This window comes from Emydura macquarii, unplaced genomic scaffold, assembly GCF_026122565.2.
Source record: "Emydura macquarii macquarii isolate MOO-44397 ecotype Brisbane River unplaced genomic scaffold, CSIRO-AGI_Emac_v2 contig_691, whole genome shotgun sequence".
Classification (NCBI taxonomy): domain Eukaryota; kingdom Metazoa; phylum Chordata; order Testudines; family Chelidae; genus Emydura; species Emydura macquarii.
In genome coordinates, this window is record NW_027130828.1 from 8,750,182 (window position 1) to 8,764,473 (window position 14,292).

The 14,292-nt window shown below is 40.4% G+C and overlaps 1 protein-coding gene across 4 annotated transcripts in view; it reads left to right on the forward strand.

Annotated features, from left to right (window-relative positions):
* Positions 1-1,871: 1,871 nt before the first annotated feature.
* The window catches only part of TSC1 (TSC complex subunit 1), a 46,264-nt gene continuing 33,843 nt past the window's right edge, over positions 1,872-14,292 (forward strand). The window contains exons 1-2 of one of the 4 annotated variants that reach the window (XM_067541895.1): positions 1,872-1,960; positions 8,767-8,829. The gene's annotated coding sequence lies outside the window, so the exon portion shown is untranslated. Of the gene's footprint in view, positions 1,961-2,377; positions 8,830-14,292 lie in introns of those variants that run through there. The other 3 variants (XM_067541894.1, XM_067541896.1, XM_067541897.1) reach the window with 3 other exon arrangements.

Here is a 14,292-nt window from a genome sequence, read left to right on the forward strand (position 1 = left end):
ATTTTTACACATGGTGGTGCTACAACACATTTTTTTGTCCCAGGTTAAAAGTACACTGGTAACCACAGCAATTGCTAACCTAAAACAAGTGTGTCAGTTATTTTTTGTCAAGGTACAAATTTCTTGGTCAAGGTATAGTCAAGGTCCAGATTCCAGAGAAACATTTTTCACACTGAAATAATAAGTAAATAAAAAGATTTCACAGACCATTCAAAAGCATCTGGTAGTCTGGATTTGGCCCACAGTCCGTCTATTGACTACCCCGGCCTAAAACAACTGAGTATTTTGATAGCAGTATATCAGTCTTCAATACTGCCCTCTCACACACATTCATATGCTTTCTTTCACCTTCCACATACTTTTATAAGTAAAGTAATTTTTGTTGTTTGTGGGCTATCACGGGGCTTGTTCATTGCAATGTACATCTGAAATGGCACTCTGATAGATGGAAGTATAGCCCATTTTGTACATTAACAATGGTAAAATTAAAGATTATAGCGCTCCATGGGAATGATAATGGCTAAAAAAAAAAAATTGGAGGAGTTCACCATGGCTTAGATAAGACAAAAGTAGGACAAAATGGAGCTTCATTAGATCCGTTTTAAACTGATAACAGAACATTTGTGGATAAATGGAAATTGCAGTGGTGCGTTACAAAATAAAACTCAGAGATGTGCTGCTCCTTTGATCATTACTCACCAAAACAAACCAGTACTTCCAACCTCAAACATTCCAAAATCATGAGTCAGGGCACCCCAAAATCATGAGTGGCTAAAAATCCTGAGATTTAAAAAAAAAAAAAATAATGCTAAGGCTTTTTTCATTTACTTTTCGGTTTCTGTGCCTTGCTTCATGTTTTCAAGCTTTCCTCTACAACCATTAGGACTAGAAATTTTCTTTATTTAAAATGAAAGCTTAGCACCAATTGATTCCAAGAGCTGGGGCTTTCCAAAAAAACAACAAATATTGCGAGACTCACGATAAAATCATAAGAGTTGGCAACACTCGTCTTGATTGAGCAAGGTGATTTAGACTTCCTCATGACTGTTTCTTGGTTGAGAAAGTCATGAGGAAGTGTGAATGGGTGACATTTATATCTAATGTAACTCCACTGATTTCAGTGGCATCCCTGTCTTATGTCACCCCAACAACATGGTGTCAGCGTGTTGCATGGTGGTGCTGCCATGTTGCTGTGGTGCCTGTCACTGGAGAGGTCAACCCCACAGTGGCCTCACTGCATGTGCCCATGATGTGTGGCTGCATGTCACCGTGGTGCCCATGATGTGTGGCTGCATGTCACCATGGCGCCCATGATGTGTGGCTGCATGTCACCACGGCGCCCATGATGTGTGGCTGCGTGGCGCGTCCTCGTGGCACTGGGACCATGACCCCTGCCTGCCAGGGAAGTTGCCTGAGCTCAGATGCTCCCGGGGTGATGGGCACTGAGGTGGCAGTAGGTCCAAGCCCAGTGCAGGAGCGAGCGAGGGACCCAGCCTGCCTGCTTCCACCCCGGACCGAGCCACAAGGCCTTGTTTATCTGAGTCTCGCAGGTTCTCCTCGCCTCGCCCCCTCCCTTTCGGAGCCCCCAAATCACGTGATCCTCAGCGAGCGCTTCTTGCCTCCTCCCCCAGAATCACGAGACCTCTCTGGAGCCGCATTGCTCCCAAGTCGAGATACCTCCGCGCCGCTCTGGCGCGGGGCATCGCCAGCCTGGAACACGGACGGACGGGAGCCCGAGGCCGCTCAGAGGAGCCGGCGGGGGCGGGGGCAGGCGGTGCCGTGTCGCGCAGGCGGAGCTGGTCCCCCCGCACTACTTTCCGCAGCGGAGGGATTCGCGCGAGTGACGAGTTGGTCTGTAGAGGGGCGGGGTAGGGGGGGGAGGCACGGGCAAGATGGCGGCGCCCTGTGGGCTAGAGGAGTCCCGAGTGGTAAACAGCTGAGGTGGAGAGGAGACGGAGGGGTGAGTATCCCGGACCCCCACCCAGAAGGGAGATGGGGGGAAGAGGGAGAGAGGAGGACGGACGGAGAGAGAGAGAAAGGAGGGGGAGGGGAGAGAGAAAAGGGGGTGGGAGAAGGCAGGAACGAGGAGGGGGAATAGATGAGGAGAGGGGGGTGAGGACGGAGGTGGAAGGAGCTAGGATCGAGGAGGGGGAGTAAGGAGAAGAGGGATAGATGGGGGAGGAGAGGGCGAGGAGGAGGAATAAAGGGGTGGGAGGAGCTAGGAATGAGGTGGGGAGTAAGGAGAAGGGGGAATAGATGGGGAGAGGGAGCGGGTGGGAAGCAGTTGTGAGAGGGGAAAGGAGAAGGGGTGGGACGATGAATAATCCGCCCCCCCCCCCCCCCCCCCCCCCCCCCGTTTGTGTCCCCCAGTTAAACCTGGTCTTTGTCAGCTGCTCACCCTGTGTGACTCTGTCCCGGTATGGCTCCTCTGGGCATCTCCGTTAAGACGTTTGTTTCTCTCTCTATTTTATTTTTACTCATCTGGTGCATTGCCCGTGGAAGCAGACTCTGCACCTTCCTTTCAAATGCTGAGTGGTCATTTCCAAACCTGACCCAGATGCGGGAGTACCCCTTGCAAACAAGTTAGAGACCTCGGGGAGTAATTTTAAAGCAGTTTTTAAAAGTCTGTTCCTCTGGTGATGAAGCATTTTCTCACTCTCTTGTGGATTGGCAGTTGTCAGGTGAATGGAAAAATTGTTAGGATGCTATTGACTCCCCCCTCCCCTGAAAACCACACTTTTGCTTGTAAATATTTTGTTGTTGTTACAAGTAACACCTGAAAAGGCAGAGACACAAATTGTTCTTTTCTTATTCTCTTTGTTTACTTTGTATGTAGTCTGCACTAGGGAAGCAGAGTAATACAGTCGCTCCCTTTCGCCTATTGTTGTGCGTGTCTCTTTTTTTCCTGATAGCAAAGGGTATTTTAATGTAGCCAGACAAAGGTAAAACAAGATCCAGTGGCTGGAGGCTGGAGCTAGACAAAGTCAAACGGGAAATAAGACATACATTTTGAACAGTGAGGGTAATTAACTGACCAAGGGCAACAAGGGAATGAAACACATGCCTTTAAGAAACATGTGGATCTGAAACCACAAAAATTGGTAGGGAGACTTGGGAGCAGGTGTAGTGTCCAAAGCCACTTCAAACTCTTGAAATTGGGTGCAGAGCACCTCCTAATAGAATTGAAGGTTTTCAGGACCTCATAGGATCAGACCTAACTTTCTAACAATTGTCATCAGTACCGAGTCACTGCAAGCTTGTCAGAATGGATGTGGTATTATAGTGACACTGCTGGATCAAATAACTCTTGTCAATTACAGTTTGTTACTAACAATATTTGAGACAATTGAAAACAAAGAACTAAAAATTAAATCTTCTGGTTTATGCAGTTTGGGTTTTTTTGTGATAAGTAAGAATACACATTATTTTTTGTTCCTACTTGGTTTCGTTTCTTGTTGTGCACTAGTACAAGGCTCTGATATTGCATTGCAAACATTACAGGGTAATGTTTAAACACAAACTAAAATCATTAATTAAAATATCTTTGTAAAATAGCTATATTTAGTTTTGTAACTTTTAAAACAACCTACATTTAGGGACTAACCTGCTCTCTCAATGAAATGGTGTGGACCTCTTCAGTTGTTCAAACTAAAATATGATGGTTATACCATCTGATTAAATAAGGTAAGATCACTTAAATTAAAGCAAATCTTAATTTTCTCTCGTTTTCTCTACAAGATGTCTAACATTTGAGCATAAAAAGTCAAGATTACTAACAAAGAATAAAATAGTTTTAAAGGGCTTTAAGCTAAGGTGTATTGTCCAACTACAGATATTTTGGGTTTATAAACAATCTTTTGGTACCGTAGTGATATTTGGATTAAAACATATATATATGATCTAGAACTGAATTGCTAGAATGCTGATTTTTATAAAACCTTAGAGATCTTACACTATCAAAGATTTTGTTTACATCATCTTGCAAGTGAGGTATCTGATTACTGATGTTTGTCTCTACAAAAACTGAATATTCTACCATAAAAAACAATAAAAACATATACCTTCAACAATCAAACAAGTCAGCAAGTCATATTAGTAAAGAGAACATCCTCTAACGTTGTTCTTGGGGAACTGGGATTTGTATGGTATGTAGCAGCCATATGTATGGTTTTTAAAGGGGTATTGTAATGGCTTAGGATGGTATTCACAATGTAGTGGCAACAAACTAGGTCATTTAGTTTAATCTAGTCAGTGGGATTACCGGAACCAGAAGAGTTGCATTTAGAAAGGCAAATGCTTGCCTTCAATATGCCTTGTGCATCTGCATTGTTTTCTCTCTTGGCTTACATGCAACCCAGAAAGTATCAAGTATTTTCCTTAATTCATATGGGCATTAAAATGCTTAGTCTAAATAGACCAGTTAACTTATCTGTCTTGCACTATAATCAAGAGCAGCTGACTCGCAGCCCAGTTCTGTGAACCGGGGCCAAGGATACTGTTGCTGACAGAAGTTTGTTCTCAAGATTTAGGAGAGGCTTGATGCTCATATATCGCTGTGGAGCAGTGGTTCTCAGTCTGTGGGCCACTTGTGGTCCAATCAGAACACAGGTGCAGCCCATGTGACATCCTCAGGGCCATACAGGTAGTACATATGTTGTGTGGATGCAGCCCACATAACTCAGAGAGCTGCATATGCGGCCCACAATGGTAAACTGGGTGAGAATCACTGCTTTGGAGAGTAGAGCCCTCCACTTACCTGTTCTTAGTTTAGCTAAGGGATCTGTTGAGGTGTTTGCTGTTTAATAAAAGTAATATAGTAAAATGGATCACTCTGTTCCTTTTTATTATTGATCTATTTTGACTCTTGTAAGCAGAGCTAAAAAAAAATTCTTTCAGGTTAGTACAGTAGACACTTGTTTGTAGCAACATCTTGTAAGGGTATCTGCCACTTCCGAGCAGCACGTTTCCCTGGGAACGTTTTCCCTACTGTGAATTTTTGACACTCCCCATAACATCAGCAGCCACTTAGGAGCAACATAGCAAAAGGGTATCGATACGTCGCTACTAAAGAGCATCTGCTGCAATGGTTTATTAGCAAAAGTCCATAGCTTCTGTCAAAGGACCAAAGGCTTCAGATTTTCTTTCCTGTCCTGACATACTTTTTTTTAACTTTCTCCTTTTTTTCCTCTGTCAGGTATTTGCAGGGCAGCATTTAGCATAGTATCTTGGCACAAAGCATGATTTCAAGAGAAGCGTAAAAAAACTGACTTGGACTCTGCTCTTACCGTCCTAGGATTTGTCTGTTTACCATAGCTTTTTTTCCCCCCTTCCTTCTGTTGAGGGTAACTGTCTGCAAAAAGGCAGATGGAAATGGACAGGCTAGGTAACTGTGATTTGAATTCCGTCGTTAGTCACTGGGTTTAGAAATGGGAACTTACATTGGACTTGGAAGTGAACAGGGCAGAGGAGAGTCGTCAGCACTGGTATGATGTGTTTCTAATGGCTCATTCTACTGAAAGGCTGACTGCCATGTGTTATAACATGCTGGAGTTACTGTAAGGATGGTTGTAATTTTAGCTACACAGTGGTATAGGTTAAGACTAGACAAATTCACAGTTGCTAGGTCTGAGAGGGTATAGTGCAGCTTTATGAATCTGGTGGTGGAAGGACATTTCTACAGAACAGGTATGTCACTAGCAAAGATTCCCCACGCTCCTGCCACCATGTTATGGAACCTTGAGAGCTCTATGTGCTTTTTCTACATGGACATTTTTCTTAATTTCCCACTGCTGCACTAACACAAGTATAGCTTTACCCATTGTAACAATAGCTAGAGCATTAGTGAAGAGCTGCTCGTGGTGTTTTTTCCATTGTCATCTAGACCTGTTCTAGCATTTATAGAGGACATCTTTTTGGTAAATGAAAGCCTGTACTCTGTCTACAGTAGTGTTCCCACTACTGCAGGTGCACCTGCCTTGGTGGTATGATAGAAGGAGATCTGAAGAAAAAGGACAGTGTAGACAAGGCCATAGTAGAATAAAAGAGTAGGCTAGACCTTATGCTCTTCTGTTTTTGGCCTCTGGTCTCAAAAAAGAGATCACTTGTCACTGGTTTGATGTGGACATGTGCCCTGGTAACTAGAATGAGATCACCAATTCTCTTCATTTATACAACCAAACAGTTGTGAAATGGTAACTTCACTGTAGTTCTGGAATGGATTCACCAGCATCCTGTGTTTGACAGATTCCATATTCCAAAAACAATTAAGGCATCTAGCTCTCTGGCCCCTTTATATAATCTTGCAGATAGTATCCATGGAAGTGAAGGAACAGACTGCTTACTTGTAGACAATGTTGCTGGCAGGCAAGCAATTTTCTCCCATACAGTTCTGCCAATGTACCTCGATCCAGATGTATAGTATGCCGATTGAAATTGTGGGTGTCTCAGGTGAAGATTTTAACTGTCAAACTTAGACATATTCAGAGGGGCGTTTCTGAAACCAACGAAGTAGTCAACTTGTGACCCACTCAGGGTTTGAATGCAGTTGCCAGAGTGAAAGGCCAATGCATTCACTCTCTGAAAGTAGGCTAGGCAGTGGGCTAGTTGTTTTTTTTTAAGGATTGTGTGTTTTATTCCTCTCTCTCCTTCATGTCACTTGTCTTCATAAAATGCAATCCCTTTTCCAAAGGGTTCACAATTTAAGTTTGGAAAGTGCCTAGCACACTCAATGTTTCTGTGATCCAATCCATGTAAAAATAATGAACCACCCATCTCCTTGGGAAAACACTTGAAAAATAAACTGCTGATGAGAATTTGAAACAGATGTTAATAGTCTCCTCTTTAGTAGCTTCCTTGAGAAGTCTTGCTATTGATCCCAATTGGAATGGTCAGTCAGAGCCTGACAGACTATGTGAAGGGATAGCTTTTAAATTTGAAACATTTGACTGTTGAAAGACTCTGACCATAATGCTACTTGTTTATGAATGAACTGCAAAATTGTACTTGGATTATCCAGCCATAACTGCTGACAACTGAATTAAGGTTTTGGGGAGTAATGGGGAGAGCAAAGAATCCAAGCTTTAGCCATGCTAATAACATAGGTTATTGGAACATCCTTGGACAGTTTGTTGCAAAAGAAATACCTCTTGTAACTATAGTACTAAGTTGTCAACTTTGAACTTGCAACCATTTTCCTCTCATTAGTCACACTTCTTATTTGCTCCTGTTGGGAACGGTCAGCAGTTATCACTTTGTGTAATCTTGCCTTTGTTCCTACAAATGAACACACATTTTTCCTCACTGTCCATCCTGAGAATGACAGACAAAAACTTATGTAAACTAAAGGAGCAAAGAGACTCTGTGGAAGAAGAAATGCTATTTCTAAGACAGTTGTTATTTGGAAAACTGAAATACAATGTAAGTTAACCTACTTCATTTCTAATGTATAAATTGTTCTGTAAGTGCTAAGAAATAATCCCTCTCACTTCCCCATACAAAATTAAGCCCATGTGCATGATAGCTTTTCAAAAGTGCCTCTTGTGAAGGTGTTTAAATATAACTTCTTGGCTGCACTGTACCCACTTACACCAAAAACCTTTTTCTTCAGGAGGGTCAAGTGTAGTGTTAGTTACCTGATATATTCCCCCTTTGAGGCTTATTGCTTGTATAGAGACTAACTTAGTGGTCTAAATCTTTCTCCATTTCTAATGTTTATGATTCTGTGCAAGGCCAGGCTGCTATGCTGTAACAGACCCTCAGTAGGGTATCTGGTGTGTGCATGGCTTCACTCCTGGAGTGGATAAACCCAGCTCACATTTAAAAACACAAATTGCTAGTAAAGGTGCTGAGCATGAGAATCCTTGAAGTGTCAGGCCTAATAATTACATGATCTTATAAGATATCTGTGACTGCTCTATTGCCCTCAGCTAACTGCTTGCAATGTGTCCAAGTAGTAGCAAAACATTTCATCCGATGAAATCCGACGGGTTTCTGCCCACGAAAGCTTATGCCCAAATAAATTTTTTTAGTCTTTAAGGTGCCACAGGACTCTCTCTGTTTTGCTAAAAACAGACTAACACGGCTACCCCTCTGGAACTCAAGTAATAGAAATGACCCAAAGATTTAGGTGTCTGAATGGAATTATTTTCTGTAGTGAATCATTTTGAGATGCACAGGTTTGTTTATAAAGGGGGCAGGAAAAGGTACAGGGGCTTCCTTTTTTAAAGTAAACCTGTCAATGTAAAATATGTATATTTAAATGAAGTCCTTGAATCTTACTTACACTATAGACAAAAGTGAATTTTAATTTTATTTTCTACAGTTTTAATGTTAGTTTTGTATCTTGCTCAATTTAGACAGGTAAATGGAATGGTTGTCTTCACTTTTGTCTAGAGTCCTCTTCCTGTCCAGTTGTTTGGGATCTCCATTCTCTAGGGGAAAGCTTAAATAAAAGAAACCTGTGTTCATTTAAAATTTAAAAAATATAAACTAAAAAAATTCTCTTCATAGTGGGTTTTGTAAATTCATACCATTAAGCAAAATTCTGAATGTGAAATTTTGTTGTTTCTTTTGTGACTTTAGCCTATCAAGAACTAGAAGAAGTAACCATGGAACTTTTTTTAGTTGTTACTCAAACTGGGGGGCTGATGTTGTAATGCAGGAACTACAAAACTGCAGAAAAACGTAATGGCAGGCTTTTTCAGTTGCTTTATAATAATGTTAATGGTAACGTATGCTAACCTCTTTGTTCTTTTATTTTCAATTCAGTGATCATGAAAGGTGCCAGATTGACAGCCCTGGAAACTTAAGTCCTACTTGTCCACAGAACAGGTACATCATACCCAGTAGCAATACAAAGTTTCCACTGCATATTCTGTCGTTTGCATCTCAACCCTGATTTTAAAGGACTTCCTCTGTGGGGGGAGATTAGTTCAGGACTGGTAAAATTTTCCCAAAACCTACTAAACAGAAGTAAATACAAAAGTTAGGGCCCTCACCAATGAGATTATTGGAGTGGAAGGGAAGCCTAGTGAGAAGCCAAGGCCCTTTTGCCACATGTCAGTTGCTGGTAAGTGTGCTGTCCCTGGACACTGCTGAAAGGAGGAGAACCATCTTTTGCATCAGGTTGTAGCTAGTAATCATCTTACCTGAAGTCCTTCCCTAGCTGCTAGAAATTAGGAATTTTCTGTCTTGTCTTCCTCCTGCAAAGGTTCCTGGCTGCTGTGAAGGCAGAGGTCTCCGCTATTCTACCGTTTCTTAATCTTGGTTTTTTCATTCCTTCTCCTTGAATAATTCCAGTGCCTTCCTCTTTTCATAACTTTCCCAGGTAGCATTAGGAATGTGAAAATGATTTAATTCTTGATTCATTGCTGCTCTCAGCATTCTGAATATTGACACTGAAACTGTCCAAAGTTTTATTATCTTTACGCTGTTTCTTGGTAAAGCTATGAACAGCAGTAGACACCGGAGCCATCCCAGCAGGTTTGGGAAGATGGCACTACAACTGATTTTATTTGCAAACATAAAAGCGAAAAATTTAACTTTTTAAAAATGAAAGCCTAAAATCTGCAGAAATTTTTGGTTTTAGTCCTTTTCTTTCCACCCTGAAAGGTTCTTTGAATTCCTGTTGAAGCTCTGAATAGCAATCCATTTCTCCCTGCATAACACTGTATTGCCGTTCCCAAAGCTAGGAGCAAAGAAGAGTAAAGAGGAAGCTGCCACAATAGCAGTTTGGTCTTCATCCTCTTGCTGTAGGCTCATGCACGCGCTCATTACCTTTGTATTTGAGAATGAAACCAATTAAATGTTTAAGACACTGGCATTTTCCCTGTGGAATGTTGGGTCTAATCTAGATTAGGATTTGAATCAAAATGAAGATGACTTTGATTTCCTAGTTCCCCTTATATATACACTTGGCAGGCTTGCAGTTATAAGTCCGTTTTCAGACATTCTTTTACAAAAGTGAATGCAATTAATTTTCAGAATCTGTTTTAATGCAATATGATGAGTGAAATTTTAAATGCACAAATCAGGACATTCAAGGCAATAGTTCCCACAGTGACTAGAATTCTGCTGCCCTGTACTTTGTATTATTGTATGCTATTAAATTGTGTTTTTAATACATATAACATGGCCACCTAGCAGCTGTTGTCAAGAAATTCAGTTGTGGTTACTTGGCTGCACCGCCTGTAATAAGTCACATACTGAGCAGCACAACTTAATACAAACACAGGAAAGGCAGGGGGAGTCTGGTTAATGTGGAAACCATAACTTAAAATTTTCTATTTGTGCACTGTTTCACTCACAATATTTAATTAAAACCGTTTTTAAAATTAAGTTTGCTTACACCCTTGCTGCAGGGTAATGAGTTTTTTTTCCTTCGTGTTGAACACATTTGAGTTAAGAATATCAGAATTAAAGGATCTTATTGTTGGTCAAGTTATTTACTTGAAATAGATTAAAAGTGTGAGTTTTCTTATATAAAACTTTAAAGACTAATACAAATTGCACATATAAGGCTCTTTTTGGGAGCTGCTTACCAAATTTCTATGAAGTTGTATTTGTCACTATTGATAGCTCTTGATGCTACCCCATTGAAAAGGGATTCTTTACAATTTGAGAAGTTTGCTATCCTGTCTTTGTGCAGAAGATTTAAATAGGTTACTCCTGTTCTAACAGATACACACTGTATGTAGATTCTAGAGTCAAACTAAGCATCATCCTGTGGTATGGTGTGTGGTTGTTTGTTTGTTTTTAATGGGCAAGCACTCTAGTGTGAATGAGAGTTTTCTGTGCATATGTACGTTAGGATCAACGTAACTCATTGCCTTTTGTGGTTATTTGCCAAGCTGCTCTAAACTGAATTGCTTTTGTTTCTACTCTTCCATTGACCAGCTGGTATGCATTCTTAAAAATAGTTTGGTCATTCCTTTCGTGTGCTGCTACCATAACTTTTTTTGAATGAGAAATTGTACTAAATAACTTTTCTTCTAGGCTTTCTAAGAACATAGTGTTCAGAAGCAGAATGTTTGCTTCATACTTTAACTTCTTTAAGGAAACTTTAACTCCTGCTCAGTGTACTGAGCTTCAGGCTCTTTAAATGACATGTGCTCTCTAACACAGTTCACTGCCTCAGAGGAGAGCCATATTTGAGTGGTACTATGGAGATACTTACCTAGATCACTTCTACTTAAACAGGAGAAGTCTTCTGCTGCCTCCTGATATTGTTGTCCTTAATGTGCTATGGCAGGTGGGCAGGGTGGTGGTGGAATTAACCTTCAATTACTCAGAGCTGCCCCTCTTTTTTACACTTGATAAACATCATGGAGTGCTTCTGCAAGTTATCTTTGCATCTGCAAAAGCTGACCCTTTCTGATTTCTAAGTTAACCTTGTCTTCATTGGGCAACTAGTCCTTGTTCTAAAATAATAAAGCTAATCCATTTTAACATTTTAACAGCAACTATTGGAAAAAAGTACAATTTAAACAGCCTTATTTCTCTGCTCCAGATTAACCAGTTGATTTTGATGTTTCCTTTGTTATATTAATAATGTGGTATGTGATATGTTCCTTGTTTCACACAGACCTAACTTTTATCTACTGGGATTTATTTTCTAGATCGTTCAACTTGTAAAATCAGTAGTTGCCTTTTCAATTGGGGTGTAAAGGTATATTCTAGAATAACTTCTAAAGTAAGACTTGTTAACACTGATTCTCACTTGGAATTAGAGAGTTGTGATGTTTGCATTTAGAATGTCAAGCTATCAGCTCTGCAGTATAAAGCTGACATCAAAACCGGACAATGATGGCAAAAGCCAGTTTACTTGGTTACAACGAAGGTAACTGGTTTCAACTATTCAGCCTAGAATTCAGTATTTGCAGAATGCAGATTATTGTGGTAAGAATAAAACCAGGCTCTCTGGTTACTTGTTTCAGACTTGTCTTTCTAGCACAGAAAGAGATTTTAATTGGTAAGAGTTGCTTATTCAGCAAGAATTAACTGATCTGAGATTTGGTGGTCTAGTAAATGTTTAAATGGCTTTATACCATATTTTCCTTGAAGGATCAGAAAGGAGGTTGCCCAGAGGCTTGCATAACTGAAATGAAAACATCAGTGTTTAGTCCTTCAGAGTAGAAAGAAAGGGGAAACTTGTAAAAATTTTAGTTTACATATTGCTGCTGATTTAGCATGTTGCTTGATTCACAAGTGAGATTAAAGGGACTTTCTACAGATTCCTTTAAGAATACATTACACTGGAAGGCAGAAGTTTTTTTTCAAGTTTTATGAAGCACTGCAATTGCAAGTACGATGTAGAGTGTGGTTAAATGTCTTGTATATTTAGCCTGGTGTGCTTCTGTTTGAAAGATTCAAAATGTAATACAGCATTTTTCTAACTCACAGGCTTGCTCTCTCTATTAAACTGAAGTTCTTTTTCTTTCCTTACTCTTGACTGAATCTTCTCAACTTCAGTCCTTGTTTAGAAAAACATCTCAACACATGTGAAAGGGCTAACTGTGGGTGTGAATCTGAACCTTGTATCCCACCCAGTTTCTTAATCCTGGGTATTAAAGTTGGCACTGACTGTGATTCTACAGCTAAACCGTCTAACATATAAAATACAGCATCCCATTCTGCTTGACCCGTCATAGGCTGTGGTTGTCTCACTGCTGATGATTTGGCTCTTCACTTCAAGATAACAGAGCAAGATACATTCAGTGAACTTTCTCTCCAGTTTGACCCACGTTATAATTAAATTTTTCACCTTATGTTCTTAGGAACTGAAACTTAACTATTTTTCAAGTGGACTGGTTTTTCTGTTCACTTTTTCCTTCCCTGTTATGCTAAAGGCTCAGTCTGCTATTATCCAGCTAAATATAAACTCTGACTTTGAGGGTTCCAAACACAAGATGTCTCTTGTTTTAGGAAAGTCCTAACACAGTCTGCCAATCTTGATGTTTTCATGAGATTGTGATTTCTGCTAGTTGGGCAATAAACCAGGATCCCAGCACTACTTATTTTGGACTCAGAGCAGTAGCAGTATATGTGTAAATCTATGCTTTGACTCCTAATCCATTGAAGTTTTTCTTCGCTCATTTCACTTCCTGTTTGTGATGTGCTGTTAACTGTGCTTGTTCCCTTTAAAAAAATAAGTGGGCAGGCTGTAGACTAAAGAATGTGACTTGCAATATTTTTCACAATTTGACCTACATAGGTGATAAAATTATCTTCCCTGAACTCATTTATCTTGTTTTATGGAAGACAAGGAAGAAGTCAGAAACGTCACTTTGCTGGTTGTCTGCTAGGCTAACATTTTATGCACCCTTTGGGTAAATAAAATCATCCTGTCCCGTTCAGAAAGGTTTGACATGTCTTAATCTGAATGTAGAATAACTGTCTAAAGACCGTTTCCTGGCATTACCTGGAGAGGTTGATGTTGGTTTAGATTTCCTTTGGGGAAAATAAAGAATGGAACTACAATAGTAAATTATGGAACTTTTGCTACTAGTTACTGCTAGTTTGGCTTCTGCATCCATGTATTCAAAATAGGAATCCAAAGGTTAATGCAGTAAAACATTACTGTGATATAGAAACTGATCTGAGTGCAGTTCAGTTTTTCACTATGTATATTAATACAAATGTGCCACTCCTTATTTAGACATCTATATTGTGAACAAGATTCCTCCTATCTCAGAAAAGTCATTAAAATTCTTGTCAGCGGCTGGCTTAGTAGACCTCTTTTTTTTTTGCTAATATGGTAAATATTTCCCCCTGCTCCACAGAAACTATACAAATTGCTAGTTTAATATCAGAAAACCTAATGCAATTAGGCTGCAGGCCATCCCTTTCTAGGTTCTAATCCAGCTCCATACTACATTTATTGGAGTCCACTTACAGTGGATTGACCTCCTGAGGTCCCTTCCAACCCTAATCTTCTATGATTCTGTGATGCCCCGTGTCTCTGGGTCATACTCTGGCACAGTTACCTTCATCTACAGTTTTGTTTTGTTTTTTTAATGATCTTTTTCCCCCTCTCGTTTTCTTTTCTCTGCCCCTTTCCACACCAACTTCTCCACTCAAAGTTGCTCTCATTCACTAAACAGTTACGAGCAACTGGAAGAATGAGGCAGGGGGTAAATGACTCCGTGGAATGAGGCTGGATTGCAGTTGACGTGAAAATATGGGAGGAGGAAAGAGAATCTTGAGCATGCAGGCGACTTTCTGAGTGTAGCCCAGTATCTGTGAACTGTTCTGAGGCAAAGCTGCACTAGGGGCCATTGTGGGAAAAGAGGGAGG